Here is a 12,604-nt window from a genome sequence, read left to right as displayed (position 1 = left end):
AAACAACCAAATACCACAACTCGCTTTTCTTGATATTTCATCCATTTTTTAATCCAAGCAGATACTGACCCTCCTATTCCAGGAGCCTCAGTTTTGTTACCTAGCCTTTTATGTGGTAGTCTGTCAAACGCGTTCTTAAAATCCATATAGACAACATCCATTGCTTTCCCTTCATCAACCTTTTCTGTTACTTCATCAAAAAAATCAGTTATATTAGTGAAGAAGTGGAAAGGTGCTGAAGCTTTCAGTTTTCGGTCGACCCAAACCAAGTTCAAGGCCTGAATAATGAACCGATTGCCTCATTAGTTCTGTGAATAATACAATGATTTAATAGACAAAGTTTTGAAACATTCCTGCCCATAAATCTTGGTAACAGAGTGTGTGGATCTCCTGACTCAGAATGTTTAATGTATACAGTCCTCAGATCCGACAAGGAACCCCTGAACATCCACAGTAAAGGCAGTGTAGATGAGGAAATGTAAGAGCTGGGAGCTGAAACTCAGGGACGGCCGAGCTCTCCTGTCATTGAGCTTGTGTGTCTGCTCTGCTCGCCGCACTTCCGGCTCTACTTTGTTTCCAATGAAAAGATGAAAAGGGCCGTTCGGTTTTCCTCTCACTGAGAGCGTGTTTCACTCGGGTTCATCTAACCCGGGACTTTTGCTGCTGAAATGAATTCTGCAAGGTCCCAGCAAACACACCGGCTCCCTCCTTTCTCCCCTCTTTCTATTGGATTGTTTTACCAGGAGGGGCTCAATAATAACAAACCCCCTGCAGGGAATGAACGCAAATTGAGCATCTAAATGGGGCAAGTGGGTAGCTTTCTGGGTTCTAGGTTCCCCCTACCCCGCCCCTCCCTCCCTCCAGTCCAAGCCCCTCTTCACTTTCTTTGGGACTTTGATGAGGGTGAAATGGGGAAAGTTCCCATTGATGTTTGAATGCTGAATTGCTGCAGGGATCTGCGCACGCGCGGTGCAGCCCCGCCCCAGTGGGACGTCACAATAAGGAGTGGAGCGCATGCGCAGCCTTTCCCCAACCCAGTCTGTGAGGCCATTCACTCAATCAGGGGAAGATGCTTTAAATCAGCTGCTAATGGAGACTTCCCGGGCCCGGGGGAAGGGAACAAACAGCATCTACTTCCAGCAGCCACTGCTTTGGGAGCGTGTCCGCAGATGTGCTCAGAGATTAGCATTGAGTGGTGGGAAGTTGAGGGGGAGTCGGGGAGTGTTTGTAACAGACACTGTGGAGCAGGAGCTGCTCCCGGAACATGGAGTGAGCCGGGGACACGGGGAAGGGAGAGTTCATTCTCGGACAGTGTCTGTACAGGCTCAGGGAGACACAATGGGAAGAAATCACTATTGAAAATCACTGACAATTTCACCACCCAAAGGAGAGGGAATTTTCCTGCTTTAGTTCCAGTCTCTCACTGTTTGTTGGATTGTGAACAGTGGGGGGAAAATAGCCGCAAAATAACGATGTGGACAGTTAGACAAAGAGCATTTATTGCAGACACCAGGTGAGAAGTGTGAAAGGCACATTTTAAATAGTGGCTGCTTGTTTTCCGTTGAAATAGAAATGTGACTGTGTAAAGGTCACTGCTCCATCGGACAGTCCCAGTCATTGAGCAGTGCAGGGCTTGTGTTGTTTCTGAATGTCACAAACTTGTTGTAAAACCACTGCAAACACCTGGAAAACAGAAGCTGAATACTGCAGTACTGCAGTGGAGGCAGACACTGACACCGTTTGTGTTCTTGGTTTTCATTTTGTGATTGTTCATAATGATTATTATTGGGACGATTACATTGATCGCTTTTGTATCTTCTACCTCACCAGTTCTTTCATTCCTGCAGGAAAATACATGACGGAACCTGAATAGATGTGGTGATTCTTGGACACAAGGAAAAGTGCAGTGATCTCGTTCCAACACACAGTCGGTACAGGATCACTCCCAAAGCACAGAGATACTGCCAGCTCATCAGTTCCACTGGAACAAACAAAAGAAGTAGTCAGACAGACACTGATCCCAAAGTCAAGAGACACATTTTCAATCCAACAGTCAAACAACAGCAGGAGAGACAGAAGTTGTTTCTATTTCACTCCAATTCAGTACAGCTGACAGGTTGATACATCAATCACAGTCCAAAAACAAACTCACTATCAGATCTAAATAAACTCTGTCACCATGGTCACATTTTAAATATAAAATCTGAAATAGGACAGACAAAATTTACAGAATTGAAAGGTACAGAATGAATGCAAGGAGGCTTCAAGGGGATTTGGACAGGTTAAATGAATGGGCAAGAATATGGCAGATGGAATATAATGTGTATAAGTGTGAAGTTCTCCACTTTGGTCAAATAAACAGAAAGACAGAGTATTTCTTAAATGGTGAGAGGTTGAGAAGTGTCGATGTCCAAAGGCACCTGGGTGTCCTTGTTCATGAGACACGAAAAGCTAGTATGCAGGTGCAGCAAGCAATTCGGAAGGCAAATGGTATGTTGGCTTCATTGAAAGCGTATTTGAGTACATGAGTAAAGATGTATGAAGTCTAGATGAGACCGCACCTGGAGTATTCTGTACAATTTTGGTTTCCTTATCGAAGGAAGGATAGACTTGTCACAGAGGGAGTGCAACAGAGATTCACCGGTCTCATCCCCTCGGATGGTGGGATTGTCTTATGATGAGAGACTGCAGAAACTGGGCCTAAATTCTCTAGAGTTTTGAAGAATGAGAGGTGATCTCATTGAAACAGACAAAGTTCTTACAGGGTGTCACAGGGTAGATATGAATAGGATGTTTCCTCTGTCTAGTGAGTCCAGAACAAGGGGACACAGTCTCAGAATAAGGGCAGACTGAGATGAGCAGGAATTTCTTTACTCAGAGGGTGAAAAATCTGTGGAATTCTTTATCCCAGAGGGCTGTGGAAGATCAATCATTGAACATATTCAAGACAGAAATCTATAGATTTCTAAATACTAACAAGATCAAGGGATATGGAGATGGCAGAGAAAAATGGCGTAGAGGTAGATGATCAGTCACGATCTGTTTGAATGTTGGAGCAGGCTCGATGGGCTGAATGGCCTAATGCCCCTATTTCCTATGATCCTATGAATCCCAATAATGTACATCAGAACGTTAGACCAAGTTATGCATTACATACCAGTTCAAAAATCCCACAGAGATTAAGACTGAAAGATACAGTATCAAGCCATGACTACAAAATGAAGGACTTGGAGCTTGCAGACCAGCCCATGTATAAGATTGAAAGTTATATTTTCATTCACAATCGTTTTCACAGAGCTGAATATTGAATACCAATCCACAACTTGTACAGGACTACCAAATAAAACCTACAACTGTAAAATACAGTTAATCCATATTTGAAATTAAACACAAGACAAACAAATATTGATACATTAAGAGAGCGGGAAACAGTGAGAGCAGAGTGGAGCATAAAGAGCCCAGGAGAGAGAGGGAACAAGAGTTCACTCGGAGAGCAGGGAACAGCGAGAGCAGGTGTCAAAAAAGGCAAAGGAATACACAATTAATGGGAGAACACTGAACGGTGTAGAGGAAGTGAGGGACGTTGGAGTGAATGTCCACAGATCCCTGAAGTAGCAGTGCAGGTCAATAAGCTGGTTCAGCAGGTAAATGGAATCCTTTCCTTTATTAACTGAGGTATAGAGTATTAGGGTGACCTGGTATCCATGGCAATACGTCACTAACAGCTAACATTCAGGTGCAGCAAGCAATTAGGAAGGCTAATAGTATGTTAGCCTTTATCACAAGAGGATTTGAGTACAGGAGTAGTGAATTCTTGCTTCAATTGTATAGAACCTTGGTTAGACTGCACTTGGAGTACTGTGTGCAGTTTTGGTCCCCTTGCCTTAGGAAGGATATTATTGCCATAGATAGAGTGCAAAGAAGGTTCATCAGACTTGTTCCTGGGATGGTGGGACTGTCCTATGCAGAGAGATTGGGGAAACTGGGGCTGTATTCTCTGGAGTTTTGAAGAATGAGAGGTGATCTCATTGAAACCTACAAAATATTTAAAGGACAGTCAGGGTAGATGCAGCTAAGATGTTTCCCCTGGTTGGGGAGTCGAGAACCAGGGGACGCAATTTCAAAATAAGGGGCATGCCACTTCGGACAGTTTTGAGGAGAAATGTTGTTACTCAGAGGGTTGTGAATCTTTGGAATTCTGTACCCCAGAGGGCTGTGGAAGCTCAGTCATTGAGTATGTTTAAAGCAGAGATTGACAGATTTCTAAATACAAATGACATAAGGGAATATGAGGAAAGTGTGGGGAAAAGGGCATTGAAGTGGATGATCAGCCATGATCATATTGAATGGTGGGGCAGGCTCGATGTGCTGAATGGCCGACTCCTGCTCCTATGTTCCTATGTTGCTAACTCCACATTATCGATGAGACACAGCCTCAGGCCGACTTGTCGGGTGTTGCAAACAGATAACACTGCTTCTGATCTTCACCAGAACAGAGAGTGAGATGCAAAATTGATCATCAAACAGACTGTGAGAGAATACAACAGAATAAAACACATGGAGAGACACTGTGGAATAACAAATAGATTAGATTGGAATGTTGAATTATGATTGGAATGGATAAAACAGCAGATTAAATTGGGACAGAAAAGGGAAACTGATGGGAAGAAGGAAGAAAAGAAAGGATGGATCTGTTCACTTTTTTCAGTTTTTTCACTGGTCCATAAAAGCTGGATTAAAAAAAGATGCAAAAAACAGAGAATTTCACCAAAAAGGGAGATTAAATGCTGCCGAAACCTTGGATCGAAGGATGCCCCAACAGATCACCTGTTTAACTGTCTCCTCACTGGGGGATTTCAATCAATGAGCAATATTATTCTCTCACACAAAAACAAGAAATGCTGGATTCACTCAGCAGGTCTGGCAGCATCTGTGGAAAGAGAAGCAGAGTTAACGTTACGGGTCAGTGACCCTTCTTCGGAATATTATTCTCTCCTTTTCTTTTGTTAAATGAAACCACTACTGTCACTTGGAGTTAATATCCCTGTGTTCCAACTCCTGAATAATGAAATTGTGAGTTTCGTGATATTTTCTGGACACATTTCCTGCTGAAAGAATTAAGAGCTCTTTTCTAATTTACACAATACTATATACACACCCATCAAGCCTCCGAAACTAGCATCCTTGGTGCTGCTCTCTCCTCCCAAACCTCATCTCATGTGACTGTTACATCATCACTCTGATTGTGGGAGGGGTTAATCCCACTGTTTTCAGCATTAACCCTTTACATCCTCATACTGCACTGTCTGTCCAAAACAATCGGTGGAGGGAACTTGAATTATCAAAACAGCAACAGCTGCCAGTTGAAAATCAACTCAACCCATCAGAGAGAGACTGTCAGAGAACTTCCTGCATCCAGTCCTGACCCTGTCACATGAAGCAGCTGCTCACCCAGACCCCACTCTCATCAACACTGAACATTGTTACTGAGACCCTTCAAATACTGTTTATAAAAGGCCGCAAAGATCAAAGTTCACACAGTTGTATTAAATACAACAAAGTTTAATATCTTCTCACCGTTTCTCGGTAACCACATGAGACTTAGGTTTTCTTATTTGGTTCCTTTGATTTTTCTTGTTCCTGACTGACAAATATTCCAAACCTCAGATAAACCCTCCCACTTGCGTCATGTCCCAGTCTCGGTTAAAAGCAACACATAATGACACAAACACTCTCCTTCAGTGAGATTAATATCAAGCTGTTTTCTAGGTTGAATGGAACTGTGAACAAATTTATGTCAAAGAAGTTAACTTTGACGTATGAGCACTGAAATTCTGTCCAAGGAGAAACAGCCATTCCAAACTCATATCCTTCACAAAGGCTGATTTTTTATGTGATTGAATTTCATTAAGTATTTTGAATTAAAGTTCACAAGACACAGATGTCAGTGTTGATAATGAAACCTTTCAAGCATGTTGCAAATGTGAAATAAGGCTCTGCTGGGAGTTGAACCCAGGATCTCCTGTTTTATAGACAGGTGCTTTAACCAACTAAGCTACAGAGCCAGAGCACGAATGTGTGCGTAATTGAAATCAGAGGAAGGCCTTGTAGATAGTGGGCAGGCTTTGGCGAGTCAAGAGCTGAGTTCGTCACGGCAGTGTTCCCAGCCTCTGACTCGCTCTTGTAGTTGTTGCTGTCGTTGTAATTGTAATAGGCAACCGTCTGTCTCGGAAGACGATGGGCTACACCCGGGGTGTACGTCACTTCTGTGTGAAACATCGTTTGTTGTGGCTGGAGAGGATGACTCGTGAGTGACAATCCCTTCCGCAGCTGGTACAGATGAATATCATTGGCCCGAGGTCGACTGATAATTTTTCCTTCCTCTGAGCTCTCTTTCTCACCATCTGGTCATTTCTTTTGTCCTCTGCTTTTCCCATGGTCTTCCTGAATGCCTTTCTCCAGGAATTCCAGTCAGCAGGAAGGACTTCCCATGCATTGACTCCAATCCCAGTCAGCTTGAGATCTCGCTTTGCAGATGTCCTTGTATCACAGATGTGGGTGACCTGTTGGTCTCGTGCTGATAGCAAGCTCACCATAGAGCGTGTCTTTGGCAAAGCGACCGTCATCCATTCAGCACACATGACTCAGTCAACAGAGTCACCGCTGACTCAAGAGGGCAAACATGCTGCGGATCCCTGCACGCTGGTGTACTTCTGCATTCGGCACTCTGTCTTGCCAGGAGATGCCCAATATCCATCTGAGACAGTGGAGGTGGAAGCTGTTCAGCTGCTTTTCTTGGCTTGTATAAGTTGTTGATGCTTCTCTACTCTAAAGGAGGGTGCTGAGAACACAAGCCTGTTGCACGCGGAGTTTTGTATTTTCGATCAGTTTGCTGTCGGTTCACACTCGTCTTCTCAACTTTGACATGACAGCTGCAGCATTGATAATCCTGGTGCTGATTTCAGTATCAAGGGACAGATTGCTGGTGATTGTTGATCCAAGGTATGTGAAGCTGTTGACAACCTCCAAAGTGAGCCTGTCGATGTTGATGGAAGGTGGAGTCTCTCGTCCTGGCCCATAACTTTGATCTTCCTGATGCTGATCGTCAGTCCAAACTCCTTGCAGGCCAGGGAGAACCGATATACAAGCTGCTGTTAATGAACGTCATTATGGGATGTCAGCACAGCGTCATCAGCAAAGAGCAACTCACAGACCAAGAACTGACTCATTTTGGTATTGGTGCGCAGTCTTGCCAAGATGAACAGCTTGTCATCAGCTCTGGTATGCAGGTGGACACCCCCATCTGAGTCACTGAAATTTTAAAATAGCAGCATGGAGAAGAATATGCCAATTGTAAAGGATGTGAGCTGTGAGGAGGTTACAAGGAGGCTTCCAGGGGACTTGGACAGGATAAGTGAATGAAATGACAGATGGAATATAATGTGAATAAGTGTGAAGTTATCCACTTTGGTAGAATAAACAGAAAGACAGAATATTTCTTAAATGGTGAGAGGTTGGGAAGTGTTGATGTCCAAAGGGACATTGGTGTCCTTGTTCATGAGACACTAAAAGCTCGCATGCAGGTGCAGCAATCAATTAGGAAGGCAAATGGTATGTTGGCCTTAACACGAGGGGTCATGAGTACAGGAATAAAGATGTCTTGCTGCAATTGTATAGAGCCTTGGTGAGATTGTGCTGGAGTATTGTGTACAGTTTTGGTTTCCTTATCTAAGGAAGGATATACTTGCCACAGAGGGAGTGCAACGGAGGGTCACCAGACTAATCCCTGGGATGGTGGGATTGTCTTATGAGGAAACTGGGCTTGTATTCCTTAAAGTTTCATTTAAAAGGCCATTTAAAACTGAGATAGGGTGGAATTTCTTCACTCAGAGGGTGGTGAATCTTTGGAATTCTCTACTTCAGGGGTTTGTAAAAGTTCAATCATTGAGCATGTTCAGGACAGAAATTGATAGAAATCTTGATACTCATGACATCAAGGGATATGGGGAGAGCGCGGGAAAGTGGTGTTGAGGTAGATGATCAGCAAGGATGTAATTGAATGACAGATCAGGCTCGACAGGTGAAACTGCCTCCTCCTACGTTCTGAAGAGAGTTTGCACCAGGACACAGCCCTGTTTTACCCCACTGCTGATCGTGAAAGTGTCTGATGTTGCTCCATTGTAACTGACGGAACTGTGCATGTTCTCGTGGAAAGAAGATATGACGCCCAAGAGTTCAGGAGGGCAGCCTAGTTTCCACAGCAGTTTGAAGAGTCTGTCTCTGCTAACAAGATCGAAGGCCTTGGTGATGTCTATAAAGACAATGTAGAGTGGTCTGTACTGTTCACAGTACTTCTCCTGTAACTGCCGAAGTGAGAAAATCATGTCGACTGTCGATCTACCAGCTCTGAAGCTGCACTGAGACTCAGGATAGATGTGTGATGTCAGGGTCTGCAATCTGGTCAGAGCAATGTGAGCAAAGACCTTCCCCACAATACTTAGCAAGCAGATGCCTCGGTAATTGCTGCAGTCACTGCGATTCCCCCTTATTGTTGTACAAGGTGACAATGTTTGCATCACGCATGTTTAGAGGCGCAGATCTCCCCTTCCAACAGAGACACAGAAGTTCATGGAGATGCTGCAGCAGAGCTGCTTTTCCACTTTTGATGATTCCAGGTGGAGTACCATCATTTCCCAGGGCTTTACCACTGGCAAGACGGTCAATGGCCTTGTTGAGCTCTACTACGTTGGGGTCACTGTCCAACTCCTCCACGACAGGGAAGTCTGGAATGGTGCTGAGAGCTACTTCAATGACAATGTTCTCCGTTATGTAGAGTTCAAGGTAATGCTCCACTCACCTTTCCATCTGCTTGTTAGGTTCAGTGATGATCGTCCCTGTCTTTGTCTTCAAAGGTGCTGATTTAGTTACTGCTGGGCCCGTTGCTTTCATAATTTTTTTTTTATTCATTCATGTGATGTGGTCATCACTGGCTAAGCCAGCATTTATTGCCCATCCCTCATTTCCCTTGAGAATGTGATGGTGAGCTGCCTTCTTGAACCGCTGCAGTCTGTGTGAGGTAGGTACACCCACAGTGCTGTTAGGAAGGGAGTTCCAGGATTTTGACCCAGCAACAGTGAAGGAAAGGCGATATAGTTCCAAGTCACGATAGTGTGTGGCTTGGAGGGGAACTTGCAGGTGGTGGTGTTCCCATGAATTTGCTGCCCTTGTCCTTCTAGTTGGTAGAGGTTGCGGGTATGGAATGTGCTGTCTAAGGAACCTTGGTGTGTTGAATTCCTTCATATGTCCCTCTAGCATCCCCCAGATTCAGCGGCAGATTGGATGCTGTTGCAGAGTTTTAACCAGTATTGATTGGTGCAGTGCTGAGCAGTCTGCAGAGACTTGTTTCTGGCAGCTCTGAGAGCATCTAGAGTTTGTTTGCTGGGGACTTGTTTGTAGTTCATGAGGGCTCTCTTCTTAGTTGCAGTAACTGAATCCATTTCAGTCCAATGAGCCTCAAACCAGTCAGCATTCCTCCCATCTCTTTTCCCATACACAGTGAGTGCAGAGTTATAGATGGTGGCGTGCAGATGATTCCACTTTGACACTGCACTGAGGCCTTGGGTGTTTTCTGAAAGAGCCTGATCGAGGATGTTGAGGAACTCCTGGGTCCTTTCTGGGTCAGTGGTTCGGCTAGTGTTGATCCGAGAACGACCTTTCTTCTTGGATGGATGAAGCTTCCTTGGCTGAAGCCTGACCTTGTTACACACCAGGGAGTGGACAGTGTCACAGTCAGCGCTGTGATAGCTGCGTGTGATGAGGATACTGCTGAGGGTGGTACGTCTGGTGATGATACGGTCTAGCTGGTGCCAGTGGCATGATCTCGGACGTCTCCAGGACACCTTGTGGCACAGCTTGACCTGGAAGTAGCTGTTCGTCACACAGAGTCCATGGTGACAGCATAGCTCCAGAAATCTCTGTCCATTTTTGTTCATCTTGCTAATCCCCTGGTGCCCTATGCTCATTGGCCAAGCTGTAGTCAGTACCCAAGCTTGCGTTGAAATCCCCGAGAAGATACAGTCCCTCGGTGCTGGGAATTCTACTGATGGCAGTGTCAAGTGTCTCATAGAATTGATCCTTGACATCTGGGGTGGAGGTGAGTGTCGGGACATAGATGCACATGAGATTAACTGGGCCCGCGCTTGTTGACAAGTGAAGGGTAAGAAGTCTCTCTGAGCCAACTGTGGGGGGTTCACTCATTGCAAGTAGCGTGTTTTTTACTGTGAGACCCACTCCATGCTCACGAGTTGCCTCTTGGTCTTTCCCCTGCCTGAAGAAGGTGTAGTGTTTCTCTTTGAGGGATCCACTTTGAATGAGTCTAGTTTCTTGCAGCACAGCAATGTCCACATTGAGCCTTGTGAGTTCCTTGTCAATCACAGCTGTCTGGTGTGTGTCATCAACCTGCAGAAGGTTGTCGGTAAGGCCAGGACACATGGTCCTTACATTCCAGCTTGTGATGCGAAGCACTGGTGCCTTCTTTGCTGAGTTTGTCTTGCCTGGTGCATAGATTATCAATCCGCCAGTTGAGAGATATCTCTCTAAGCTGCAAGCATCCATTGAAGCAAGTAGGTCGTGGCAGGACAGCACCTAACTGACTGGGGGCTGCACAGCTTGGAGTAGGTGGTAGTTATCCATTGAGACGCGATGATCTCTCCCACTGTCAAAAGTAACCCCTGGTGCTCATACTCTACACCAATTGAGTGAGAGCTTATAATCGGTAACTGTTTCTTCCCATGTTTTGCTAATGTTTAACCACGAAGCTGGAGTGTCCTCTCCAGGGCACAGGCCTGGGCAAATAGTATGGAGACACTGAGCATCAGGACCCCCTCTCAGCATTGCTAGTATTGTCCAAAGGAAAGGAAAAAAACAGTACTGTTTGGTACCAGCTCTGCTGTCGGAGTTGCCGGAAAACTACCTGATAAGTAACAGGTAACCGCCTGCGAGACTCCACTCCGGATTTACTGTCCAGGTTTACTCCCTAAGCCTTCTTCTCTCAAGACACCCACAGGGAAGTGAGACATTTTGCCCATAGATGGGGCTCTGTTCTTTGGCATCAGGATGGAACCACACGCCAGTGGGCCTGCATGACATGCACAAGGATATCACACACTGCCCAATCCCTGGGACAGCTCAGAGAGATACCCTGATGATAATACACCCCACAAGAAAATCACAAACAGCCCCATCCCTTGGACAGCTCAGGGTCAGACACTGCACACACTGCAACAACAGTGACATTACTGTATTAGTCCCTCCATTCTGAATCACCCTACTTTATGCTTTCCGTCTCTCAGCTAATTTTGTATCCACGCTGCCACTGCCTCCTTAATCCCATCTGCTCAAATTTTGTTAACAAGTCTATTTTATGGTACTTTTTCAAACACAATTTTGAAGTGCAGACATACACCATCAACCCCACCACCCTGGTCAACTCTCTGTGAAACTTCATCAAATAAATTAATTCATTAATTAATTCATACACAATCTTCTGTTAACCAATCTGTTCTGGCTGTCATTTATTAGCCCATGTTCGACCAAGTGCCAGTTAATTTTCTCCTGGATAATTGTCTCTAAAAGTTTCCCCACCACTGACATTAGACGATCTGGTCTGCATTTCCTGGGTTTATCTCTCTTTTTAAACAGGGCTGTAAAATTAGCAATCCTTGCAGACTTATCTTTCAGTTCTGGAAAGTCTATTGTGGACAATCTCTTTGGGCTGACTTTAACCAATTAAAGCAACAGGATACTTGATTAATAAGTCCAGAACTTTTATTGAGAGTAAAATAGTACTTAATAATTGGAAGTAAAATTATCTTGAACAAACTTGGGGAATATAACTTTACAGCTCTAGCATGTGTGTGGACTGATCGAGCTTGGTCTCAGAGTGTCACGGTCCTCTTTGTCCAGTCTGGATCCCTCATCAGGTGGAGAACTTGGTCGATGATCTGAGCCTTTACCCCTGAGGTCTTCTCGTGTTCCTGCACGCTGAAACCTGACAAAATCCCTACTTTTAACCCCTGGATGGCCATCACACCACCTTGTAAAATAATAATTGGTCTGAGCTGTTGCTAGGTACATTTAATTAATGATGTCTTCCACTAACAGCCAACTGTCCTCAGAATCTCAGACATGAGTACGATGGAGTGGTTTCACACTGTCTCCCAATCTGATCTGAAACAAGTTTCCTATTCATTAAGTCGAGACTCTTGAAAATGATGGAAATACTCAGCAGGTCTGGCAGCATCTGTGGAGAGAGAAACAGAGTTAACGTTTCAGATCTGTGATCTTTCATCAGAACTGGGCTGAAATTGTCTGAGGGACTGAGATTGTGGAATCAATTTCAGGGTCAAAAACATTGTACTCTGTAAGGATAGGAAGATGGTGATTATTAAGTATAGTGCAAGAATATAGATGCTTTTACATTATTTGAATCAAGATTGATTTAAAATTTGTGCTCACGAAACCTATCTTTTGATCAAAATGACATTGATAACAATGGAAAAAGCAACACATGCATTTCACGACCACAGGACTTTGTAAAGCCTTT

General features: G+C 44.5%; 1 non-coding gene across 1 annotated transcript; it reads right to left on the bottom strand.

Annotated features, from left to right (window-relative positions):
* Positions 1-5,991: 5,991 nt before the first annotated feature.
* Positions 5,992-6,065, bottom strand: trnay-aua (transfer RNA tyrosine (anticodon AUA)). Its single transcript has one exon. It is a non-coding gene; the product is annotated as a tRNA-Tyr (tRNA).
* Positions 6,066-12,604: the final 6,539 nt, after the last annotated feature.

This window comes from Heterodontus francisci, unplaced genomic scaffold (assembly GCF_036365525.1).
Source record: "Heterodontus francisci isolate sHetFra1 unplaced genomic scaffold, sHetFra1.hap1 HAP1_SCAFFOLD_88, whole genome shotgun sequence".
NCBI classification, from domain to species: domain Eukaryota; kingdom Metazoa; phylum Chordata; class Chondrichthyes; order Heterodontiformes; family Heterodontidae; genus Heterodontus; species Heterodontus francisci.
The sequence above is the reverse complement of the archived record's forward strand: the minus strand, read 5'-3'. Positions and strand labels throughout refer to the sequence as shown.